We start from the raw sequence: 15,516 nt of genomic DNA on the forward strand, positions 1-15,516 counted from the left end.
TATCTCTGACTTTACATGGCCATCTTCACTCTGTCTGTGTACTAGTACAAATCTCCCTCTTTTTATAAAGACACCAATTGTATTGGATTAGGGCCAACACTCATCCAGTATGATATCATCTAGTTATCAGCAGAAAATGGCACCTGGTGTTAACCTCAGCTTAGCAACCTCGGTACTTGATTTCCGGCTAGGAAGGAATGCAGAGCCAAGGCTCAAACTATAAGAGAAAGTTTATTTAGTCACAGGGGTAGAAGAAGTGAGCTGTAGAAGGAAACAAGTTACAGCAAAAGAAGGGCCTTTGTGAATCTTAGGGGGGAGAGAGAGAGAGAGAGAGAGAGAGAGAGACCTTAGGGGGAAAGAAGGGTGTGGAAAGGCATGGGTATGCGCAATAGAGAGAGCAGTGCTCGGTTCTCCATCCTGAGAGCTTTTATTTGAGGTCTCAGGGGAGGATATCAATAGAATATTCATCAGCTTCCAGATGTACCCCCTCACGGTCTCCACTGATTGATGGGCCAGAGGGGAGGGGCTCATTAGTCATTGCAGCTGGTCCTGATGTCTGCCACAGCATTGCTCCATCTGCTTTTGCTATTTCTCTGTGCCTGGAGCTGAAACACAGTTGAAGCCTAGATGTCATCTCCAGGGGTTAATGCTTAAGGGAGTGGTCATGCAAGGGCTTGTAGTTTTGCCCATTGCTATGCACCTGGGACTCTCCACCCTGGTGACCCTCTGCACCCGGCCCATCATTCCTGCTCTACTCCTGCCTATCTAACTGCCTACTGCAATCTTAATCTGATTATATCTGCAAACACCCTATTCCCAAATAAGGTCATATTTACAGACACCAAGGGTTATGACTTCATATCTTATTCAACCCACAATAGTCTGTTCTCTGATGCCCTCAAATTCATGTCCTTCCCACATGCTGAATACATTTATCCCATCCCAACATCCCCAAAAGTCATTACAATTTCACGTCAACTCTAAGTCCAAAAATTTCATCTAAATGTCCTCAACGCAAAGTTCCAAGTCTTATTATCTTAATCATTTAAGTCAGTTATAGATGAGATCTATTGTGTTAATCACCGTGGGGCAAAGTTCTTCTCTATCTGTGAACCTGTGAAACCAGACAGCAAGTTACATGCTTCCCAAAACAATGAGACAGACATAGGATAGAGGCTCCATCCAGTGGGAGAAATAGGAAGGAAAAGGGGAATCATTGGTATCAAACAAGTCTGAAACCTAGCAGGGCAATTCCCATTGATTTTTTTTTCACTATTTACCTTCTAAAATGTTAAATGAGCTACACAAGAGAAAATGGCTATTGTTGAGACATGAGAGTTACAGTTTGAGTTGGAAAATAGAGTTGAATTTACTAAAAGAGTGAAGTAAAAGAGAAACTTGCCTACAGCCAACATTTCCTGTTCAGATGCATACCATCCACTTCCCTTTCTTCTGATGAAAGTAGCCCAATGTCCACTCTCAGACCCCATCTTTCAGATTTTGTAGGCTCTACACTTGGGGGCGGGAGGAACATAGGACTCAGGCTTGGCTAATCAGAACAGCACCTCCTTCTAGCCATGGTGACAATGTCCAAGATGGCACTTGATCCAGTCAGAGCCAATGAGATGCCATCAGAACTGTGGAAATCCCACGGGAAAAATGGCAAGACCTTTCTCAGATTAAGTTAGAGCTTTAGCTGGCAGCCATTGTGCTGACCTATAAAGCGGGAGAAGCAAGCCAAACGGCTGGGAGAACCCAGTCATGAGAACATGGTTTAGGGCCTTAAATCCAGCCGAACATGAAGGTAGAATACTCCTGGAATATTTTGTTGTGTGAACCAACAATTCTCTGTTTGCTTAAACCAGTTTGATGCAGATTTTGTTGTTGTTGTTGTTACTACAACTTTCTTCTAAAAGAAACTTGAGTGGGCTGTGGTCCAAGGAGAGTGGCAGCATAATTACAGTGGAACAGCTTAAGACAGAGTTGAGATATGGGTTGTTGTTCCAGCCATGACAAAGGAATTTGAATTGTGTGCATTTTTTAGCCTTGCTGTACCCCAATCTCCTGTTGTGCAATAGTGGCTTCGATCCTCAGAAGTTAACTCAGTGCATCTTTCTATTAGTAGAGAGCAACTAATGAAAAAGCAAAAGGATGCAATCTTGGTGCATATTCAAGCTACAGAATTTTCTAAATCACAGGTTGGGATGAGTTGTTGACAGGATGTACCACTTGAAATTGGGACTTAGAGCCATTCTATCCATACTCCAACCACATCAATGTGGTTATGGTGCTATCGTCATTCTCTGGGAGAGTGGGACTTTTCTGAATTATCATTATGAGCAGGCAGCATGTTGATAGATGAAATTACTAAAAATTTACTCTCTGGCTAGGGAGTACTTTAGAAATAATTTCTACTTATAGGTATTTTATTGCCCTTCCTGAATATATGTTTCTTCCAGGACAGGGCCAGGAGTAGAGTGAAGCAGGTGAGGCACCCAGGGTGTAAAATTTAAGGAGGCACTCACTCTTAGGTCACTCATTCACATGACCCCCAAGAGTGGGTGCCTCCTTAAATTTTGCACCCCAGGTTGGGAGCTTGTCTCATGCTCTGTCCAGCTGCAAAATGGCTAACTGATCATTATTATTACTTATTTAGCCAGAATGTTTTTATTCTTCTCTTTAAAAAAATTATAGTAACCCAATCTATTGTCCCCCTGTGTAAAATCTAGTTTTGCTATGGAGCCAACAGGAGATCACATGTGCTAACTCCCTTCTATTTAAGACTACAACTTTATAGACTGAGATAAGCATAAAGAAAAAAAAGTACAACTTATGACCAGGAAATAGACTACAAGTTTTTATAAAATAATTTTTATAGGGCAAATATAGAAGATGAGATGTAAAATAAGTTTTAAAGATCTTTAAGAAGATAAAATTGACCAGGATTGGTGTAGGGTCTAATATGCCATTTGGAATTATTTCTTATTGATTGTGAATCTGGACTGCAAGTTTAAAAAGTAGAATTATGGCAGGCTCTCTGTGACACAAGACAAGTTGTTAACTTAGCACAAGTTCATCATCATCCACTGAAAAGCTTCTAGGCTTAAGTGTTTGCATTATAAACATTTGGGTACCCTGGTATAAAAACCATCTTGGGCCCTGGCCGGTGTGGCTCAGTTGGTTTGTGTTGTCCTGTGCACTGAAGGGTTGTTGGTTTGATTCCTGGTCAAAGACCTAAATATGAGACCTGAAACAAAGAATTACGTAGAGAAAAAGATAGGTAGTAAATTATGGACCTTGGTCTTAGAGAGGATTTTATGAATTTGTCCCCAAAGGCAAGGGAAGTAAAGGCAAAAATAAATCAATGGGACTATATCAAATTAAAAAGCTGCACAGTAAAAGAAACTGACAAGCAAAACAAAAAGGCAACCAAACAAATGGAAGATTATATTTGCAAACAACAGCTCCGATAAGGGGTTAGTATCCAAAATATATAAAGAACTCATACAACTCAACACTAAACAAATAGTCCAATTAAAAAATGGTCAGAGGACCTGAACAGACACCTCTCTCAAGAAGACATACAAATGGCCAACAGCTATATGAGAAGATGTTCAACTTCACTAGCTATTAGGAAAATGCAAATCAAAACTACAGTGAGATACAGCACCTCACATCTGTGAGAATGGCTATTATCAACAAAACAAGTGATAAGTATTGGAGAGGTTGCAGAGAAAAAGGAATCCTCATTCACTGCTGGTGTTGTTTATTGTCAAACCATCCAGGGATAATTCACACACACTCATGCTGCCTGGCATCAACACAGGCTGAGCAACGTATTTTAGATGTTACTTCCGGGGGCTCCAGTGGCGCAATCGGTTAGCGCGCGGTACTTATAAGATGTTACTTCCAGATATGCCATTATTACATGAGAAAGGAGGATTCCTTATAGAATCAAAGATGATTTTTATACAGAAAGATGATGTTAGACAAGAATAGTATATCATTTTATGCTAGCATCTATACCAGACCCAAGCATAAAGTATGTGCTCAGGAAATACTTGCTGAATCAATGACCAGAACTGCACTAAAAACGTGGTGGCTACAACAGGTAGTACAGACAAGATATAAAAGAAATAACATACCACTTGGGAGACTGCTACAAAGTCCAGGTAAGAGTAATGAGGAGCTGACTGAAGGCAATGCCTAGAAAACAAGAAAAGTGATTCAAAGAGTAATGGATGCTTATAAAGAAAAGTAGAATATGATTATAAATTTCAAAGGCTTTGATCTTGGAAAGTCAATTATTTAAATATTTATTGAGCATTTATTTGGTGCAATATACTATGCGAGGCATTAGCAAATGAAATAATAAGCAAAACATAAAATCTCTGTCCTCATCGTAACAGAGATAGAAAAAAAACAAAACAGAAAGAGATCAAATCTTGGGGAAAATGAAGTTTGGTCTAGAATTAAGTTTGGCCTACTGGAGATATAGATCTGAAGTTGTAGAGAAAAGTCAAGGCCAAAAAATCTTTTAGGACCATCTATAGCTTATACTTTGTGGGTTTACAAGATCAACATAGAAAATGTGTAGGGTAAGCTGACAGGTACCAAGACTGAACCTAGAGGAAATATCTATATTAATATGGATGTGGGGGGAAATCCGGGAGGAAAACAGAAGAGAGTCAAGAAACTAGAAAATAAGAATGAAGTGGTTTTTTAAAACTAAAAAAAAATGTTTGAAGATGGAGGGATGGTACATAGGGCTAATTACTTCGGAAGCACATTTATCTGAAACATACAAAATGAATCAGCAAATACTCCCTTGGACTTGGAAAGGTGATCTTTAAAAAGAGGTTTCCTGAGATTAATAAGAATGATCAACAAATGACAAGGTGAGAGAAAAAGGGTGAAAAGGAGAGAGAGGGAGAAGGAAGGGAGTAATGCAGAGGAAAAAAGGAGGGGGTAAAAGGAAGAAATAGGATCTTCAATTGTTATTGGAAATCAATGGGAAAAAAAGATAGTGATATATAGCTACTCCTCTGGGGTTAAATTAGTGTCAAAGAAATTATTTGACCTAATTTCTTTCATTCATCTTTGTGGAATTGTAAATATTCACATTTAAGATAAGGCAGATATAATGAAAATGAGAAAATAATAACTGTACTTAACAAATGAGATAGATAAAATTTATTGCTATCAGAGTCCATTTTATATACTGTATCTACACTAATAAAAGAGAAAAATGGTAATTGGCGTACAACCGCTACCCTTCCCATTGGCTAATTAGCGAGATATGCAAATTAACCACCAGCCAAGATGGCGGTTAACTGTCAACAAAGATGGCGGTTAATTTGCATATGTAGGCACAATGCAGGAAGGCAAAAGGGAAAGCACAGAAGAAGCCCCCTGGCACTGACAGTGATCGGAAACCCAGGGGGGAGCTAAAAGCCGGGGGACAGGGCAAAGGCGGCCCCCAGGGCCGCCTTTGCCCTGCCCCCCAGCCATGATCGGAGAATCCTGGCTTTGCCGCACTGGCCAGTGATAGTGGGAAGTAGGGGTGGAGCCAGCGATGGGAGCTGGGCAGGGGCGGAGTCCACGATCGGGGGCGGCTGCAGCTTGAGGGGTCCCCTGCCTGGGCCTAACGCCTCGGCCAGAGGCCTTAGGCCCGGGCAGGGGCGGCTGCAGCTGGGGGTCCCTGCTGCCCAGGCCCAACGCCTCGGCCAGAGGCGTAAGGCCCGGGCAGGGGCGGAGTCCACGATTGGGGGGCAGCTGCAGCTTGGGGGGTCCCCTGCCCGGGCCTAACGCTGCGGCCAGAGGCGTAAGGCCCAGGCAGGGGCGGAGTCCACTATCGGGGGGGCGGCTGCAGCTTGGGGGATCCCCTGTCCGGGGCCTAACTCCTCGGCCAGAGGCCTTAGGCCCGGGCAGAGGCGGCTGCAGCTGGGGGTCCCCGCTGCCCGGGCCCAACACCTCGGCCAGAGGCGTAAGGCCCGGGCAGGGGCGGAGTCCACGATCGGGGGCGGCTGCAGCTTGGGGGGTCCCCTGCCCGGGCCTAACACCTCGGCCAGGGGCGTAAGGCCCGGGCAGGGGCGGAGTCCACGATCGGGGGTGGCTGCAGCTTGGGGGGTCCCCTGCCCGGGCCTAACACCTCGGCCAGGGGCGTAAGGCCCGGGCAGGGGCGGAGCCCACGATTGGGGGAGGCTGCAGCTGTGGGCTGAGGCTGCATGGGCGGCGTGGACAATCGTAGGGAGCTGGGGGTCCCCTGCCCACCCTGATCTGGGACACCCTTCAGGGCAAGCCAGCTGGCTCCCACCCGTGCACCAGGCTTCTATCCTATATAATAAAAGGGTAATATGCACATGCAATTTTTTTTCCCAAATATATTTTATTGATTTTTTACAGAGAGGAAGGGAGAGGGATAGAGAGTTAGAAACATCGATGAGAGCGAAACTTCGATCAGCTGCCTCCTGCACACCCCCTACTGGGGATGTGTACGCAACCAGAGTACATGCCCTTAACGAGAATCGAACCTGGGACCCTTCAGTCCCCAGGCCGATGCTCTATCCACTGAGCCAAACCCGTTAGGGCGGTAATGTGCAAATTGACCCTAACAGCAGAACGACTGGGAATGACTGGTCACTATGATACACACTGACCACCAGGGGGCAGATGCTCAATGCAGGAGCTGCCCCCTGGTAGTCAGTGCACTCCCACAGGGGGAGCTCTGCTCAGCCACAAGCCAGGCTGAAGGCATCACAGTGGCGATGGTGGGAGCCTCTCCTGCCTCCTCAGCAGCTCTGTGGATGTTCAACTGCAGCTTCGGCCCGCTAGCAAGTGGACATCCCCCAAGGGATGTATCACTGCCAGCTTAGGCACAATCCCCCGGGGAGGAGGCCTAAGCCAGCAGGTGGACATCCCCTGAGGGGTCCCAGACTGCGAGAGGGCACAGGCTGGGCTGAGGGACCCCCGAGTGCACAAATTTTTGTGCACCGGGCCTCTAGTATACTATAAAACAGCATGCCAATAATTTTTTCTCCCTTGACAAATATGAGTTTTTAATTTATCACCAATTTATAGAAAAACTATGATAATCTAGAATTTTCATAAGATAATTTGAAACAAATAGGTTCAGAAAGCAGTTAATTTTTAAAATTATTGTATGTATAGTGTTATAAATAATTACATTTTAGCCCTACCTGGTTTGGCTCAGTGGATAGAGCTTCAGTCTGCGGACTGAAGGTCCCAGGTTTGATTCCAGTCAAAAGCCTGGGTTGCAGGCTTAATCCCCATTAGGGGGCATGTAGGAGACAGCCAATCAATGGTTCTCTCTCATCATTGGTGTTTCTATTTCCCCCTCTCCCTCCCTCTCTGAAATCAATAAAAATATATTTAAAAAATAAATAATAATAATTACATTTTATGTCCTTCTGAACAGTAATTAAAACACAAGAATATGTTCTAGTACTAAAGAGCTATACAAACTTTTAATAAGTTCAAGTAATTTGGTCATAAATTAAAGAAAGCATATTGATATATTTTTAAAAGTTATTTTTTGTCATTTATTTATATATTTTTAAAAATATGTTTTTATTGATTTTTAGAGAGGAAGGGAGAAGGAGAGAGGAAGAGAGAGAGAGAAACACTGATGCACGAGAGCAACATTGATTGGTTGGCTCCCCTACGCACCACAGCTGCTGAGCAGGGATCAAACCCACAACCTGGATATGAGCCCTGACTGGAATGGCCAGGACTTCCAGTGTACGGGACTACACTCCAACTAAGTGAGCCACACTGGCCAGGGCTTGATATTTAAAAAAAAAATCATACTAATAGCCCTAGAAAGAAAAAAAAGTCAAGAAATCATTCTTTACTCTGATGTTATTAGATGTAAATAAATGTTTATTAAATGAAACTAACCAACAGACAGCAGTAAAAATATTTAAGATCCTTTCAATTAATACAAAAAATAAAGAATAATGCATGGCTGACTTAAAGAGCAAGGGCAAGAGCAGTAGTAAAAATCATATCTTTAAATTTATTGGGAAGAAATAAAAACAGGGATCTTCCATTTTCATGATGATTTTTCTTAAAAATCCACTATGTGACAATAAGATCAGAATCACAGAAATAAAGTCAAACCCCTACTACAATCATAACTTGGTCATGTTTGTTTATTTTTCATATTGAATTTATTGGGGTAACATTGTTTAATAAGACCATACAGGTTTCAAGTGTCCAACTCAATAAAACATCATCTGCATGCTGCATTGTGCACTCACCACTCAAAGTCAAGTCTCTTTCCTCTCCCATTTATCCCCACTTTGCCCTCTTCTGCCTTCCCTGACCCTCTTTCCCTCTGCCTATCACCATATTGTTGTCTCTGTCTATACGTCATAAATATACATATATATATCTTTTTTTTTCTGCTTAATCCCTTCACCTTTTGTCACCCATCCCCCCAACTCCCTTCCCCTTTGACAGCTGTTTATAAAAATTTGTTTTCCCTCCTGACTTCACTCCAGGTTTGTGATAAAATTAGAAACAAAACCAAACCAAAACAAAACAAAAAAAACCCATAAGATTTTGTGAAGAGTCTGGTTAACTGCAAAAGGCAATCTTCCCTGAATCGATACTTCTTATAACCAGCAGATGGTACTCTCCATAAAGACAACCCTTCCACTACAGAGTCATTACAAATAATATGTTAGGCTTATTGTTGGCCAGGGACAACTAAAAAGCTAATGGGAGTATATTCTAGGAGAAAAAAGACAAAATAAATAATTTATTCTGCCCTAAGGATATAACCTTAAAGTCATCCTATATAATAAAAGCCTAATATGCAAATTGTTTGACCGGGAGTTCGACCACTTGCTATGACATGTGCTGACCACTAGGGGGTGGTGTAGAACATGGCAGGTGTCAGGGACACAGCACTGGCAGTGGGTGGCAATGGAGGTGCTGCTGGCTCCAATGGGCCCCGATGAGAGTGGGACCGCAGCGGGACGGTGGAGGAGGTGAGTGGGCGGTGCCAGGCCAAGGCGGGTGTGAGTGGGTGCCCGATTGCCCTGCCAATCACCCTTCAGACGGCAACAAGCAGCGGAGGTGGGGAGGTGGGGGGCGGGGCCGCTGCCTGGCTCCCAGGCACTGAGGAAGCCAGGCAGGGGGTGGGGCCCTGCCATATAGATCGCCCCACAGGCAGGTGAGGCGGATGCGCCAGGCCATGGTTGGGTGCCAGGCAGGGTTGTGGGGCTGTGAGGCTGGGGCTGTGAGCTGAGGCCCAATCCCTACAGACCACCCTGAGGGACCCCACCCATGCACAAATTCATGCACTGGCCTCTAGTGTTTACATATTTTCCAACCATTCAAAAAAAAAAAAAGAGCTGCTTTTCTACATAGTGTCACCACTAACACACTATTCAGTTTGAATTAATCTTTACTAATTCAAATTAAGTATATTTAAGTTATTTCTGTTATTCCTATGTGTTCTGGTAAAACAAAGTGATTTTAAATGCTTAAGGAAGTACTTTTAGAAAGCTGACTCATTCTGTTTTTTATTTTTGGTAATATTTATTTTTAAAGAGAATCAATGTTCTAGAAGGGAGTAGAGTTGAACTAACTGGTTCAACAGAGAAGAAACCCAGATCATTGAACATCTTAACTAACAACATAGAAAGTTCCAAACTAACAAGACAGAAATGTTCTCTTGAATCCCTTTATAGTGATACTTTTTATATTAATGATAGTATCTCTCATGTATTAAATGATTGGTATTTCTCTAGTCAGCAATCAGCGTAATGTCTCATTCAGTGGGGTATACCAGTACAATGAGGTAAAAACAGTCTCTTCAATAAATGATGTTAGGAAAACTGGACATATACATGTAAAATATGAAGATCATCTTCTTACAATCATATACATAAGAAATTGAAATGGATTATGAAATTAAATGCAAGACTCAAAACCATAAAAATCCTAGAAGAAAACACAGGCAGTAAAATCTCTGACATTTTCCTTAGCAATATTTTTTTTGGATATGTCTTTGGGTAAGGGAAACAAATGAAAAAATAAACAAGTGGGACTACATCAAACTAAAAACACAGCAAAGTTTTTGCACAGCAAAGAAAACCATTAACAAATTGAAAAGACAGCCTACTGAATGGAAGAAGATATTAGCCAATAATACATCTGCTAAGGGGTTAATATCCAAAATTTATAAAGAACTCAGACAACTCAACACCGAAAAAAAAAAGATCCTATTAAAAAATGGGCAGAGGACCCAAATAGACACTTCTCCAAAGAGTACTTACAGATAGCCAATAGACTTATGAAAAGATGCTCAATGTCACTAATCATCAGAGAAATGCAGATTTAAATGACAGTGAGATACCACTTCACACCTGACAGAATGGCTACCATCAATAAATTCACAAACAACATGTGTTAGTGAAGATGTGGAGAAAAGGGAACCCCCATGCACTGTTGGTGGGAATGCAGATGGGTGCCTCCACTATGGAAAACAGTATGGGTGGTTTTCAAAAATTGAAAACAAAACTGCCTATGATTTAGTGATTTCACTTCTGGGTATATATGCAAAGAAATTCAAAACATTGATTCAAAATGATATATGCACCCCGTGCATACTGCATTATTTACAACTAGAGGCCTGATGCACGAAATTCATGCAAGAGTAGGCCTTCCTTCCCCCAGCTGCCTGCACCGGCTTTCCTCTGGCACTCGGGACCCAGGATTCCCTCCGGCACCTGGTACCTGGGCTGCCCTTGAAGCTCCGGCTTCATCTGGAAGGTCATCCAGAAGGATGTCCAGTCTAATTAGTATATTATGCTTTTACTAGAGGCCCGGTGCACAAAAATTTGTGCACTTGGGGGGGAGTCCCTCAGCCCGGCCTGTGCCCTCTCACAGTCTGGGACCCCTCGAGGGATGTCCACCTGTTGGCTTAGGCCCGCTCCCCAGGGGATCGGGCCAAATTTGGCAGTCAGACATCCCTCTGGCAGCCCAGGAGCCCCCGGGGGATGTCCACTTGCCAGTGGGGAGCAGGCCTAAGCTGCAGTTGGACATTCTTAGCACTGCTGAGGAGGTGGGAGAGGCTCCCGCCACCACTGCTGTGCTGGCAGCCGTCAGCCTGGCCTGTGGCTGAGCAGAGCTCCCCCTGTGGGAGCACACTGATCACCAGGGGCAGCTCCTGCATTGAGCGTCTGCCCCTTTGTGGTCAGTGTGAGTCATAGTGACCAGTCATTCCCAGTCATTCTGCTGTTAGGGTCAGTTTGCATATTACCCTTTTATTATATAGGATAGAGGCCTGGTGCGTGGGTGGGGGCCAGCTGGTTTGCCCTGAAGGGTGTTCCGGATCAGGGTGGGGGTCCCGCTGAGGTGCCTGGCCAGCCTGGGTGAGGGGCTAAGGGCTGTTTTCAAGCTGGCCACACCCCCTTCAGGGTGGAGGTCCCCGCTGGGGTGCCTGGCCAGTCTGGGTGAGGGGCTGATGGCTGTTTGCAGGCTGGCCACAGCCCCTTCAGGGTGGGGGGGTCCCACTGTGGTGCCTGGCCAGCCTGGGTGAGGGGCTGAGGGCCATTTTCAGGCTGGCCACACCCCCTTCAGGGTGGGGGTCCCCACTGGGGTGCCTGTCCAGCCTGGGTGAGGAGCTGATGGCTGTTTGCAGGCTGGTCAAGCCCCCAGTGGGAACCCTCACCCCATGGGGGTTTGGGCAGCCTGGGTGAGGGGCTGAGGGTTGTTTTCAGGCTGGCCACACCCCCTTCAGGGTAGGGGTCCCTACTGGTGTGCCTGGCCATCCTGGGTGAAGGGCTGAGGGCCATTTTCAGGCTGGCCTCCCTGCCCCCTCCGCCCCCCCTCCCCCGCCATTGACCCAAGTTCCCAGCCTCTCCTTTTTTTCTTTCCTTTTTTTCCCCAGCAAGTATCTGGGATTTATTTATCTTCTATAATTGAAACTTTGTAGCCTTGAGCGGAGCCCAGTGCTGGCCAGGGAAGGCAGGAAGCTTGGCTTCCTCCATCGCCAGGGCCAACCCAAGCCTCCTGCTCGCTCCAGCTCTGTGGCAGCTGCCAACTTTGTGATGGAGTGATGGTTAACTTGCATATTACTCTCTTATTAGATAGGAGTATTATAGACTAGAGGCCCAGTGCACAAAACTTCGTGCACTGGGGTGGGGGGTCCCTTAGCCCGACCTGCCCCTCTCACAGTCCGGGAGCCCTCAGGGGATGTCCTACTGATGGCTTAGGCCTGCTCCCCATGGGGAGCAGGCCTAAGCTGCAGTCTGGCCTCCCTCTATAGGAGGTGACCGGGCGATCATGGGAAGGCACCGCCTCCATCACCCCGCTGCTGCTGCCACAGCTGGCTGCCGTGGCTGCTGGCCCTCGGCCCTTGCTTCTTAGTGCTGGCCCCGCCCTGCCCACTGGTGGGTGGGGATTATCTGGGGCCAGGCCGGCTGGGGGAGGGGCTGTGGGAGGTTGTGGCACAGCAGGCTGCACCCCATCCAGCCTCTGCAGAGGTGTGACACCTGGACCTGACTGTGCCGCTGCCTCTGTGGCTGCCTCTGTGGAAGGGGCAGCACTGGGACCAGGACCGTGCAGCCCCTTTCCCGCTGCCTCTGTGGAAGGGCCTGCACCGAGGCCTCTCCCGCGCCTCTGCCTCTCCTGTGCTGCCTCTGCAAAAGGGGTGGTGGCGGTGGAGGTGGCAGTGGCGGCACCTCCTCTCCTGCGGCAGCGATGCCACCTCCACTCCCACTCCCACAACATATCTAGGGTGTCTACTGTGATGTCACCAACCAGGAACAGCTCACTGGGCAATGCACTCCTGTGGGGGTATTAGGCTGTGGTAACATTGCATGTTTGGGGTTCCCCAAGTGTCCCTGATCTATGGAACTGGCCATGGTGACTGGGAGTCTTGGGTGGGGAGAACCAATTTGGGGGGAGACATGGTGTGGTGAAGGCTGGGGCGTATCCGTGGTGATGGGCTGGAATGTGGAGGCTGGGACTGGGGTCTGGAGACTGGACAGGGGCCAGAGATCTCACCTGGCTACTGAGGCATGTGGCCATCTGCTGGCCAGAGAGGTGAGGCCTGTGGTTCTCTGAGAACATGTGCTGCTGGGGCTCATGGGGTTTGTTAGGTCCATGCTGACAGGAGACAGGCCAAGAGACATTGTGAGAGTTTTAGAAATTTTGTTTTTAATACACACAAGTATATCCATTTCAGCAAGCAAGAGTAGGGAGGGCGGGATATTTATGTCTCTGTGTGGGTCGGCTGTAGGTGCAGGCGGTTGCAGGAAGCTGGGTCTAGCATTGCTTTTCTCAGCTGCTTAGCTTCTCTTATGACACCTGAAATGAAAATAATAGGAAAACAGCAGAGAGGGCAGGAGCCTCAAGCGGGGAAAATAGGAAAGTACTGAGCGCAGGGGAGAAACTGAGGCCCGGAGAAAGGTACAGAATATGCCTAACAAGGTTTGACTGGCCTGGGACCCAATCTGCTGCTGGATCCGCTGCTGCTGCAGGGCTGTGGGTAGCGGGTAGCGTCAGTGTCCCTGAGGCTGCTGGAACTGGGCATGTCCTGCCAGGCCTGCAGCCATGCCAGCGCTGCCTTTCTGTTGTTGCTGCGGCTGCTGCTGTTGCTCCGTGGCATCTCTCTGTGCTGTGGTTCATACTCGTCACGCTGGGGTTGCGCCCTGGGTTTATGACGGCCCTGGGGTTTCAGGCCTCCCATTGCTGCTGCTGCAGAGGGACAGCAGGTCGTGGCCCGCTGGCTTGCATGGCGTTCAGGTTCAGCAGGCTGGGCTAGAGCTGAAGGCCAGGCTGGCTGGCCACTTACTTGGCCTTGTGCTATTTGATGAGAGCTGCCATCAGCTGAGGGTTTGACTTGAGGATGTTGAGCATGTGCTGCTGCTGGGGGAGCTGGGAGACTTCAGGGTCTGCAGCAGGTCCTGCAGGTCACCTGGAGAGATGCTCTGAGGTGGCTGCACCTTGGATCTGCATAGACATCACGGGTCTGGGCATGCCTCACATTGGCTGTTGCTGGGGGATGGGTGCCGGCTGCCACTGCCGGGGCTTGGGGGGCAGAATAACAGGCCCACTGACCTGGTTGGGTCACATTCAGGCCCATGGGGGCCATCTGGCTCTCAGAGGTCACTGTGCCTCAGGGGCATACTGTTGTTGGTGCTCACCCAGTACAGGTGCTGCTGCTGCTGCGTCCCACGTGCAATCTGCCGGGCGCAGGTGGGCCTGGGCAGGGGGCGGTGGGGCTGGCACCCAGTGCAAACTGGTGGGGGGCTGAGTTCTGGCCATGCTGAAGAAGCCGGCTAGTGACATGCTCACAGGCGAGGGCTGGGGCAGTCGGGGGCTGTGGTGTCCAGGGTGTGCTGGGATGCAGTGTGTGGGACCTGGGTGGTGCTGAAGCGGGGGAAGGCAGACTCTGCTGAGGCACATGCGGGTGTTGATGGTGGTGCATGAGCTATGCCTGCTGCCGGCGGTGCTGTATCTCCTGCAGGCGGAGCTTCCGCTTGATGTCGAGGCAGTAGGGAATGGGGCATGTTTTCTTGGCAGTGTTTGGCATGGTAGCAGCAAAGGGCGATGAACTGCTTGCACACTCTGAAACTTCCATTGGTCTTGCGGTGGCAGCCCTTGGTGTGCTGCACAACCTGCTTCATCTTCTGGCAGGATGGCTGCGGGCAGTTGGCGTCGTGGCACTGGAGGGCACGCCTCAGGGACTGGATGCAGCGCAGGATGGCCTGGCACCACCACTTGTGGGAGCTCCTGAACTGCAGCTCGCCCTGGCTGCTGCCCTCATTGCCCTCTTCATCCAGGCCCAGCCCCACCTTCACCATCTTGTGGGTGTGGCCCTCTGTGTTGTAGCAGTTGATGCAAAAGTCGTAGTCCTCGCACCCGTCTCCGCTGCCATTCCCGAGGCTGCGGTGCCACCTCCTCTCCCGCTGTGTCGCCTCTCCCATGCCACCGGCCCTCCCAGCCGCTGTGGAAGACGTCTGGTCTAATTAGCATATTACCCTTTTTTTAAGTATAGATAGCCAAGATATGGAAGCAACCCACGTGCTCACCAATAGAGGAGTGGATAAAAAAGCTGTGGTAAATATGGAATATTACTTGGCCATAAAAAAGAATGAATTCTTACCATTTCCTTAGTATAAGGAAGCATGAATCGACCTAGAGGGTATCATGCTAAGTAAAATAAATCAGATATAAAAAGACAAATACTATATGATTTCGCTTACTGAATCTAAACAGCAAAATAAACAAACAAAATAGGAACAGACTCATGGATACAGAGATCAGACTTATGGTTGCTAGAGAGGAGAGGGGTTGGGGTGCTGTGTCAAAAAGTTGAAGGAATTGAGGACAAAATAGTCATAGGGATGTAAAGTACAGCATAGCGAATACTAGTATAGTCAACAACATTGTATTAAGTATTTACTGTGCCAGGTGGGTACTTTAAATATGGGTGGTGAAGACCACTTTTTAAAGTATATGATTATCTAACTA

Source organism: Myotis yumanensis, unplaced genomic scaffold (assembly GCF_028538775.1).
Source record: "Myotis yumanensis isolate MYYU_CA2020_CCGP unplaced genomic scaffold, mMyoYum1.0.hap1 SCAF_3, whole genome shotgun sequence".
Classification (NCBI taxonomy): Eukaryota; Metazoa; Chordata; class Mammalia; order Chiroptera; family Vespertilionidae; genus Myotis; species Myotis yumanensis.